The sequence below is a fragment of the Podarcis filfolensis genome, assembly GCF_964270895.1.
Source record: "Podarcis filfolensis genome assembly, chromosome: 4".
Classification (NCBI taxonomy): domain Eukaryota; kingdom Metazoa; phylum Chordata; class Lepidosauria; order Squamata; family Lacertidae; genus Podarcis; species Podarcis filfolensis.
In genome coordinates this window covers 15,444,674-15,454,064 of record NC_139607.1, presented here as the reverse complement: position 1 = coordinate 15,454,064, position 9,391 = coordinate 15,444,674, and positions in this window count along the sequence as shown.

Below are 9,391 nucleotides of genomic sequence, written 5' to 3'. Positions count from 1 at the left end.
GCTAAATTGTGTACTTTAATATGCTGTGATAGGTTGTTTCCACATGTGAAAAAATATATGATTGCATAGGAAATGATAAATAATCCTGCATAAGCAATGGACTTTTTTATAGAACATGGGGAGCTGCATTGTACTAACTCAGCTTGTCAAGTTCAGTATTGAGGTCCAGCGCTGAGGGCCTTCTGGCGGTTCCCTCATTGCGAGAAGCAAAGCTACAGGGAACCAGGCAGAGGGCCTTCTCGGTAGTGGCACCCACCCTGTGGAACGCCCTCCCATCAGATGTCAAAGCGATAAACAACTACCTGACATTCAGAAGACATCTTAAGGCAGCCCTGTTCAGGGAAGTTTTTAATGTGTGATATTTTAGTGTATTTCTGGTTTCTATGGAAGCCGCCAGATGGGTGGGGTACAAATAATAAATTATTATTATTATTATTATTATTATTATTATTATTATTGTCTATGCAATACTCTTCAAGGAACTCTTCACTCCTAGCCTTACCTGGAAATTATGGGTTTGAACCTACCAAGCAGATGCTCTACCACTGAACTATGACTCTCCTCCACTGACCTTATCTTCATTATTCCTGCATTCTCATTTGCTGTAGATCCATGCTGAAAAAAGCTATTTACAGTAGAGTATATACTGTCGTGATGAGAGGGGATAGGCAGACAAGACGCCATTTTCCTACAACATACATGGCTTGGGAACTTCCGGCTAAATGGAGGAAGGAAAGAACTGAAGGTCCACAAGAATGTGAGGATTCTTTTTGCACAAACCCGGCGAATATGCAGAAGACTTTTCCAAGAGAAAAGATGCCAAAGAGAAAATTCTCATTGGTCAGAACTGTAACATGAAGTGCCCTTGTGGTATCGGATATTTATTTATTAATCCTATGAATCATTTTTACCCTTGAACCAAGAAGGTCTCTAGAGTGGCTTACACAAGATTAAAAAAAAGTCTCTGCCCAGAGTTTTACAATCTGAAAGGCATGACACCAAAGGAAAAAAAGGGGGGTCAGGAAGAGGAAAACAGGGAAATTTAGAAACTAATCTCTTAGGCTCCTACCGCCTACAACATTTCCTAAACAATTTATCTTCAGAACAAAGTAGATAAGTGGTGTTTTACTTGAGATTTAGGTGCTGAGGTGAATTAAAGGTTACCCATTGGATGAACAAGATTTAAAGACACCTAGGTCCAAATGAAGACATTTCAGTGTTGTGTAAGCAGGGCTGTTTGAGACCTCGGTCAGAAATGCAGAGGGTAATAGGGTGTTTCAGTGAGTAAAATGTTAATTTCCAAATTAAACAAAATTATAGAGAAACTCAAATGAGACACAAACTTGATAACTATTTCTGTTTTGAAAGAGAAATTATATATCATGTATGGAGCTATTAAAGAGGATAATTTCTCATTTATATATGTGTGTATGTAGATAAATATACAGAAAGAAAATGATGAATATGCATAAGAGATACAGATTGAGACAAACACTGTCCTGTAGTCTTAAATATTCCACTAATCGGCTGAGGAATGAACTAGGGTTTAAATTGACTCAGTGTTGGCAGCCAATTTTAATCGGTGAAGGCAAATTTTAATTAGTGGAGGCGAGAGTTAAGGACATGCCTTGTCTTACTTTTTTTTTTAAAGCTAGTTTGGTGGTTAATGTAATAGTGAGTGAAAATGAACATATTAAAGATGTCCTTTCAGGGATAGTGTTTGTTAATTAAATGGCAAGTTACCTTCTACTTTCTTCAGCAGCTCAAAAAACCACTTGTGGTGATATTTTGGTATTATGCAAATATATTTAAATGTAACCAATTAAGTGGTTAAAAAGGCAGGTGATTTAATCAAATAGCTTCTGATTAATTAGTCAAAAGTCCTAGTTATATTGCGAGATAAACAGCTGAGCAACTGATAAACAGAGCACAACTGAAAATTCATTATACAATCATTGGTTTTTAAAAGAATTTTGAAAACTTCTTGGTGTGGCTTTTTGTTTTGTTCGACCGTTCGTATTTTGGGTTCCTTCCTTTTTCCTACTCAATTTTTCAAAGCCATGCATTATTGACAAAGGATGTTGAGCTTGCAAAAATGAGTGTTCTCTCTACCTATGTGTTTCCCTTTTCCGGAGTCTGGGGGTTGAGGTGTATGGATCTATAAGGGGAGTGAGAATAGAGAGAAATGGGGACGCTTGATTGTGAAAACACATAGGGCTGCTCAGCATGTTCGCCTTTTGAGGTGACAATCACAAGGAAATTTTACCTTGTCAGTTTTCCCATGGTGAAATAATCCTTAGAAATGTGCTCTGGTATGGTGACAGCTGCTATTTACTAAATCAGGGGGAAAGCTTGCAAAGTGATGTGGTAACTGCTAGCTGCCACCACGTGGGGGTGCATTCATGAGAAATAGTCTCCATGTGAAACTGACAAGGTGAAAAACAACGGCAGTGGTTTCAACCATGTCAAACGTGAATGTGGGAATCCAGTCGTTGATGAAGGCAAGCCTTCTCCCTGTTTTCATTCTGCGCTTTGCTTTAAGATGAGCACATGAGGAGGGATTATTGGACGTATGTTTGCGCGTAAGAAAAGACTTGCCGCTGAAACATGGCTGGATCTCTGCTAATTGATTTCTTTTGCTCTTAAATTATGGAAATTTCTTCTGCTCTTAAAGGTTGGAAGCTAACTTGAGGAGCGCCTCTGTGGTGTCTGGCGCAATCGTAAGCATATTTACTTGAGTGCCATAGAAGTCAATGGGCTTTAATCTAACGTAATGGACTTAAAGGGTTTAAACTAAGGATAGGAACTGGTGGCTCTCCAGATGTTGCACTCTGATTCCCATCAGTGCTGGCCAGCGTGACTAATGGTTAGAGATTACAGTAGTCCACCAACACAGGGAGGGCCACAGGTTTGTTATCCCTGCTTAAACCGTAAGAGATCTGTGGATTTTATCAGAGTATGTGACCCTATGAAACTGACTTATACTGAGTCAAATGATTGGCCCCTACAACTCAGTAACCTGGTTCTTTTAGCTGGATGTACCAAATAGTGAAGCTGGGAGCTTCTGCAAGTAAAGCATGTGGTTTCACACTGAGCTATGGCTCCCTCTGAGTTGTAGGTGGTTCACAACGACACTACTGGGATTTATGTAGTTTGATGAAGAGCATAGACAAATTCTCAGAGGATTAGGCTATAAGTGGGTATCAGGGTATGCCTCTGAATAGTATAGGGATCAGCATTGCCCTAGTGGGTCTGCCATGTCGTTTCTGTCACATTTATCACTGTGCATCATGCAATGCCCCCTCCTGGCTATCATGTGATGAACCTTCCTGCCAGGAGTAATGCAGTAAATATTGCTAAACCAAGCTTGCACCACATTTACACACCCTTCCAAGTGTCCCTATTTTCCAGGTTTAGAGAAGCAGTCCCGGTTTCTGATTTGATCCCAAAATGTCACAATTCTCCTTTGGATGCCCCTATTTTTGTTGGAGAAATGTTGGAGGGTATGGTAAAATGTCCCTATTTTCATTGTAAAAATGTTGGAGGGTATGGAGTTATTCGACCCCCCAAGCCGTCTGAAGGCAATCCTGTATAGGGAAATTTTATTGTTTAATGTTTTATTATGTTTTTATATATGTTGGAAGCTGCCCAGAGTGGCTGGGACAACCCAGTAAGATGTGTGGGGTATAAATAGTAAAATTATCATTATGGAATGGGGTGTCTCTTATTTTCATCAGAGAAATGTTGGAGGGTATGCATCTGATGAACCAAAGTCAGCTATGTACCCAAGAGGGGCTCAGTAAACCTGTTGTTTTTCCTCTTATCCAGCAGTGATAACAGAGACTCACCCAGTACTTGGCAGGCCACAAAGTACAACTGGTGAGATGTATTTGTCTCAAAAGTTTAAAACTTGTACATTTTAACATGAGGCTCATACCACTTGTGCACATAATGCAGTTGGCTATGGCGGGGTCTGACTATTGTAATAATGGTGATCGTCCCACCAGGATCTTGCCACTAATTAAGTGCTTATGCCCACCTATTTGTGACCAATTAGGGCATGTTTTCCTGTCGTACAGTAGCAGTGTGGGAGAAACCACTTAGACCTGGGTTCATCCATGCTATTGCCATCACTTCTTCCCCCACCCTCCCAGGGGAAATAATTAGGTGGGAATTATCTATTTATACCCGAGTCTCTTTCTTCTAGTTAAATGCTCTGGATCAGATCCAAATATAGTGTTTTGTAATGCTTATGAAAGGTGTCGAGGAAGGCAAATAATTCTTTAATGAGAAAGAAGACTGATGTGCATTGTTCATTTGGCTGAGGGAGTGTCAACTTATTAAATTGTAACTTTTATTGAAGCTGGAATTTATCTGAAAACATTTTGCTTCTTATTGAAAAGATTCCGGGGGAGATTGCAGGAGACTAGGCTAGCTGGCAGATGGCAGGCCAGTTGGCATGGAAGCATAATACTAATTTCCTCTCTGCAATGTAGCTTTTCATGGTTGTCTTCTTGTTAAAGACAGCATGCTTTCTTGTCCTATGAGTGATGCAATATGTGTTCCTATGGTTTGCCAACACAAATCTGAATTATCTGGTGGGGGTGTTATTTGTAACAGGTGTATTGAACCATTCAGAAGTCTGGGATCTACAACTCCTCCACACAGTAACTGCAAAAGGGTCACATTCTGTTGGGTCAGGAAAAGCTGGTTGTGTGAATTCACCCTGTGATTTCTGTGTTTGAATAACTTCCAGAAAACATTTGACAATATGAGTAACTAGGAAAGAGTTGAAGAAGATCGAGAAGAGAAAAATCTATGTAATTCAGAGTCTATGGCCCAGTTCCCATCTGGCCAGCAAAGCCAATGATCAGATATCATTGGAGTTTATGTGGGATGTAGTTCACCAATATTGGTAGGGCCACAGATTCCCCATAGCTGGCTTCCATTACATGCTCAGATCCTCCAGGTATCCCCTTTTCCAGGGACAGTCCCGTATTTACAGACGCTGTCCCAGGTTCTGATTTCATCCCAGAATGTCCCTCTTTTTCTTCTTCTTGTTGTTGTTTAGTTGTTTAGTCGTGTCCGACTCTTCATGATCCCATGACCCAGAGCACGCCTGGCACTCCTGTCTTCCACTGCCTCCTGCAGTTTGGTCAAACTCATGTTTGTAGCTTCGAGAACACTGTCCAACCATCTCATCCTCTGCCGTCCCCTTCTCCTTGTGCCCTCAATCTTTCCCAACAACAGGGTCTTTTCCAAGGAGTCTTCTCTTCTCATGAGTTGGCCAAAGTCTTGGAGCATCAGCTTCAGGATCTGTCCTTCCAGTGAGCAATCAGGGCTGATTTCCTTAAGAATTGATAGGTTTGAACTTCTAGCAGTCTGTGGAACTCTCAAGAGTCTCCTCCAGCACCATAATTCAAAAGCATCAATTCTCTGGTGATCAGCCTTCTTTGTAGTCTCTCTTTTTCTTAGGATGTCCCTATTTTCATTGGAGAAATGTTGGAGGGTATGGAGTTATCCAACCCTGAGCCATCTGAAGACAGCCCTGTATAGGGAAGGTTTTTTTTAAAAAATGTTTTGTTATGTTTGTATATATATTGGAAGGTGCCCATAGTGGCTGGGGCAACCCAGTCAGATAGGCAGGCTATAAACAGTAAAATTGTTTTTATGGAATAGGACATCCCTATTTTCATTGGGGAAATGTTGGTGGGTGTGCATGCTACTCTCCATAAATTTCAGATGTAAAATAACTCTTAAGTGTTCTGTTACCAGAATAACTACAGTAGTGGGGACAGACAAGAAATCAGAAGTGAGTGGAATCAAATGGCAAAATGATGAAGGTTACAATCTTTTCTTTAATTATAGGGATTGAGAACCTGTTTTCCTCCTAGTTTTGATGGACTACAATTCCCATCAGTTCAGGCCAACTAGGTCAATGGATACTGATGTTTGCAGCAATAGTTCAGCAAAAATCTGAAGGGCTACATGTGGCTTTAACAACACAGAAATGAATTCACAAGAATTTAGCTGGTGAAACCGTTAATGAACCTTTTCTGTGTCCATGCTTCATTGAAAATATCACCTTCTAAATTTTACAAGAGGAGGGCCAGTAAAAAGAAAACTAGAAAAAATAAATGATGCAGCACAGTATGTGGGATTTATATATGGAAGGACTACTTCTTAAGCCGGTTAGTAATATACACATTTAGGATTATGGTCTGCATTCTTTTGTCCTCTTAAGTATTATGGTGCTCAGATCATATGAAGTTGGTATGAGTGTCTTCGAAGTTTCTTCCAAGTGTAAGATCTTTGTATATTTGTGTGTGTGGCTGTGTGGCTGTTGGAGGGAGAGAGGGAGAAATCAAGTATATCTCTCACATAGTTAGCAATTTATATTATAATATAGTCACTTTTGCTTGATTCATATGAATCTCATAAGAATAACTATTTAAGCAATAGTACTGCAGAGGCATTGAAAGGAGCTGGCCCGGATTCTATTTATAGTAAGGTGTCTTTCCATCGCTTCAGGCAGTGGAAAGGTAAATTACATTTACAACACCTGAAGGTCTCCTTCAACTCCCAGGGAAGTGGAGAGGGAGTTTAGTATAAAAGAGACTGCCCATATGTTTCAAAATGAGAGCTTTCCCCCCCCTTACTTCTCCTCCCCTGAACTGCTGATCAGGAACAGTAGTGAGGAGAAAAACCTAAAAAGAAGTGCATTCGATACCAGAAGCCAGAAACATGTAATTTATTGGATTTTAGATAGAATAAAGGAAAAGTAGATGTTATAGAGCTATAAAATGAACTAATTGTTTTACAATGAATGGCCCGAATATTTAGAAAATGCTAAGTCTAAGGTAATTTCAGAATAAAGTTAATATAACTGTGCCAATATACTGTATTTGATACAATTTTCTTAGATTAGTAATTTTATGTGGAGGAATACGAAGCTACCAGCATGAGTTTGACCAAACTGTGGGAGGCAGTGGAAGACAGGAATGCCTGGCATTCTCTGGTCTATGGGGTCACGAAGTGTCGGACATGACTAAATGAATAAACAACAACAACTAAGCCATATCCAGAGTAGAACCATTGAAATTACAGAATTTATGTTAATCAAGTCTACTGATGCTTGGGTCGATTCTGAGTATGGCAAACTTTGTATATTACTCATATTGTTGTTAAAGAAAGTACAGTGGTACCTCAAGTTAATAACTTAATTCATTCTGGAGGTTCGTTCTTAACCTGAAACCATTCTTAACCTGAGGTACCACTTTAGCTAATGGGGCCTCCCGCTGCCACCGTGCCGCTGCTGCACGATTTCTGTTCTCATCCTGAAGCAAAGTTCTTAACCTGAGGTACTATTTCTGGGTTAGTGGAGTCTGCAACCTGAGGTGTCTGTAACCTGAAGCATCTGTAACCTGAGGTACCACTGTATATCCTAGTACTTAAAAGCATAATGACTCCAGATGTCTCTATGTAGTTTCAACACACACACACACACACACACACACACACACACACACCACTCTTCATATGGCCCCCTCACCACTTGCATTTCTTTTTAATCAGACTTTTGAGCCCCACTAGATATTATTCTGGGTGCTGCTGAGTTTTATTGTTTGCTATACAGTCGTACCTTGGTTTTCGAACAGCTTAGTTCCCAAACATTTTGGCTTCTGCATGTCACAAACCCGGAAGTGACTGTTCCTGTTTGTGAACTATTTTCGGAAGCCGAATGTCCAACAGGGTTTTTGTGGCTTCTAATTGTCTGCAGAGTTTCCGGCAACCAATCAGAAGCCGCAATTTGGTTTTCAAACCTTTTGGAAGTTGAACAGACTTCCGGAATGAATTCCATTTGACTTCCAAGGTACGACTGTACTTTGTTCACATTGCTTGACTATTTTTAAATGAAGATCGTTCTGACCCCCTTATGGAGGAAAAGTGGAATCTAAATGATATTTAATAAATGAATATTGACATGAAGATCATTTATCAGAAAAGTAATTTAGAATAATTGAAGACATTCCAGATATTGTATACAAAAGATTCCAGGTCCAATTCCTGGTATCTCTAGGGAAGACATCTTTGAGACCGACTGCCAGTATAGACAGTAATGGGCTAATTGGACCATTGGTCTGACTCAGCATATGGTGATTTTTTTAGACATTATGTAGAATTTGTTTTTGCTTTTGTTTAAAGAGAATTCCATGTATGAATTCCTGCTTAAAATTACTGGGTTTTTTATTTATTTTTTAAATTCTGAGGTTAATTAGTTTCATGTATTTCGGCTTAGCTATGATTTTTCGCCCTGATTTCTTTTTTTCCTTAAGCAGAATTTCAACAAGGGAAAAGATGTGGTTCTAGGATCATTCGTGGCTCAAAAATGACTGAAAGTCTTATACTGCCATCTTGACATGTCAGAAAGTGAAGCATGTTTTCTTCAGGAATCTAGCACTGAGAATACTCATGGAAGCATCATGTCTTCCAATCGGTGATCATTCTGGGGCAACTACATGGAGAATCAGTCTTCACGATTGTGACAACCAATACTCCATATGGATGTCCCACTGGAACACTGGAATATTGTGGCTCTCATGGGTCAATGAGACTCACATGAGGCCAACATAATTCTCACTACACAAAACGGCAGTGCAGATATACCTCTCAGAACTGCCCATAATAGATCATACTTAAAAGTGACTCATACCCTGAAGAACTTAATGCAAGCATTCCCTACTGGCTGATGGGCTTGCTGCCATGCTAGATGATATTGCTTTAATTGCTTTATTGATTTAGATCTAGTTTTTGTACCTTCGCCAATTAATTTGTGCTTGACGTTTTACGTTCTTACTGTAAGTCACTTTGAGAATATCTTCTATTAAAAAAGCAACCGATAAGCTTAATTTTTTATGATACCATTATTATTTAGGATGAGGTAACATGCACAAAAATGATGTTCACAGGCAGCGCCCGTCGCACAATAAACACCCATCTGGAAGTACCCTAAGAGATCATTTGTCAAACTGTGGGACTGATCATCCCCAGTGAAGAGCACATTATTCGAAAACAGGGTGGGGGTTTGAGTGAAGGAAATTATTGGACTACCTGCAGCTTTGGGTTTTTATCCTCTAAGAATGATAATAGCTTTTTACAGCTCTGTAAAGTAGGTCAGTATTATTACGCCCATAATGAAGATGAGAAGCTTGAGAGATACTGGCTTGTGTAAGGTCACCCAATGGGTGAGTTGGGAACTGAACTGGAAATTTCCCATTTCATGCTTTTAGGGCTACTGCCCACATAACTGCTTTTACTGTAGATAGTGAAGCTAAAAAATTGTGTTTGCAAACTCATCGGAGAGCCAGGTTGCTGCTGATGAATGGCCGCT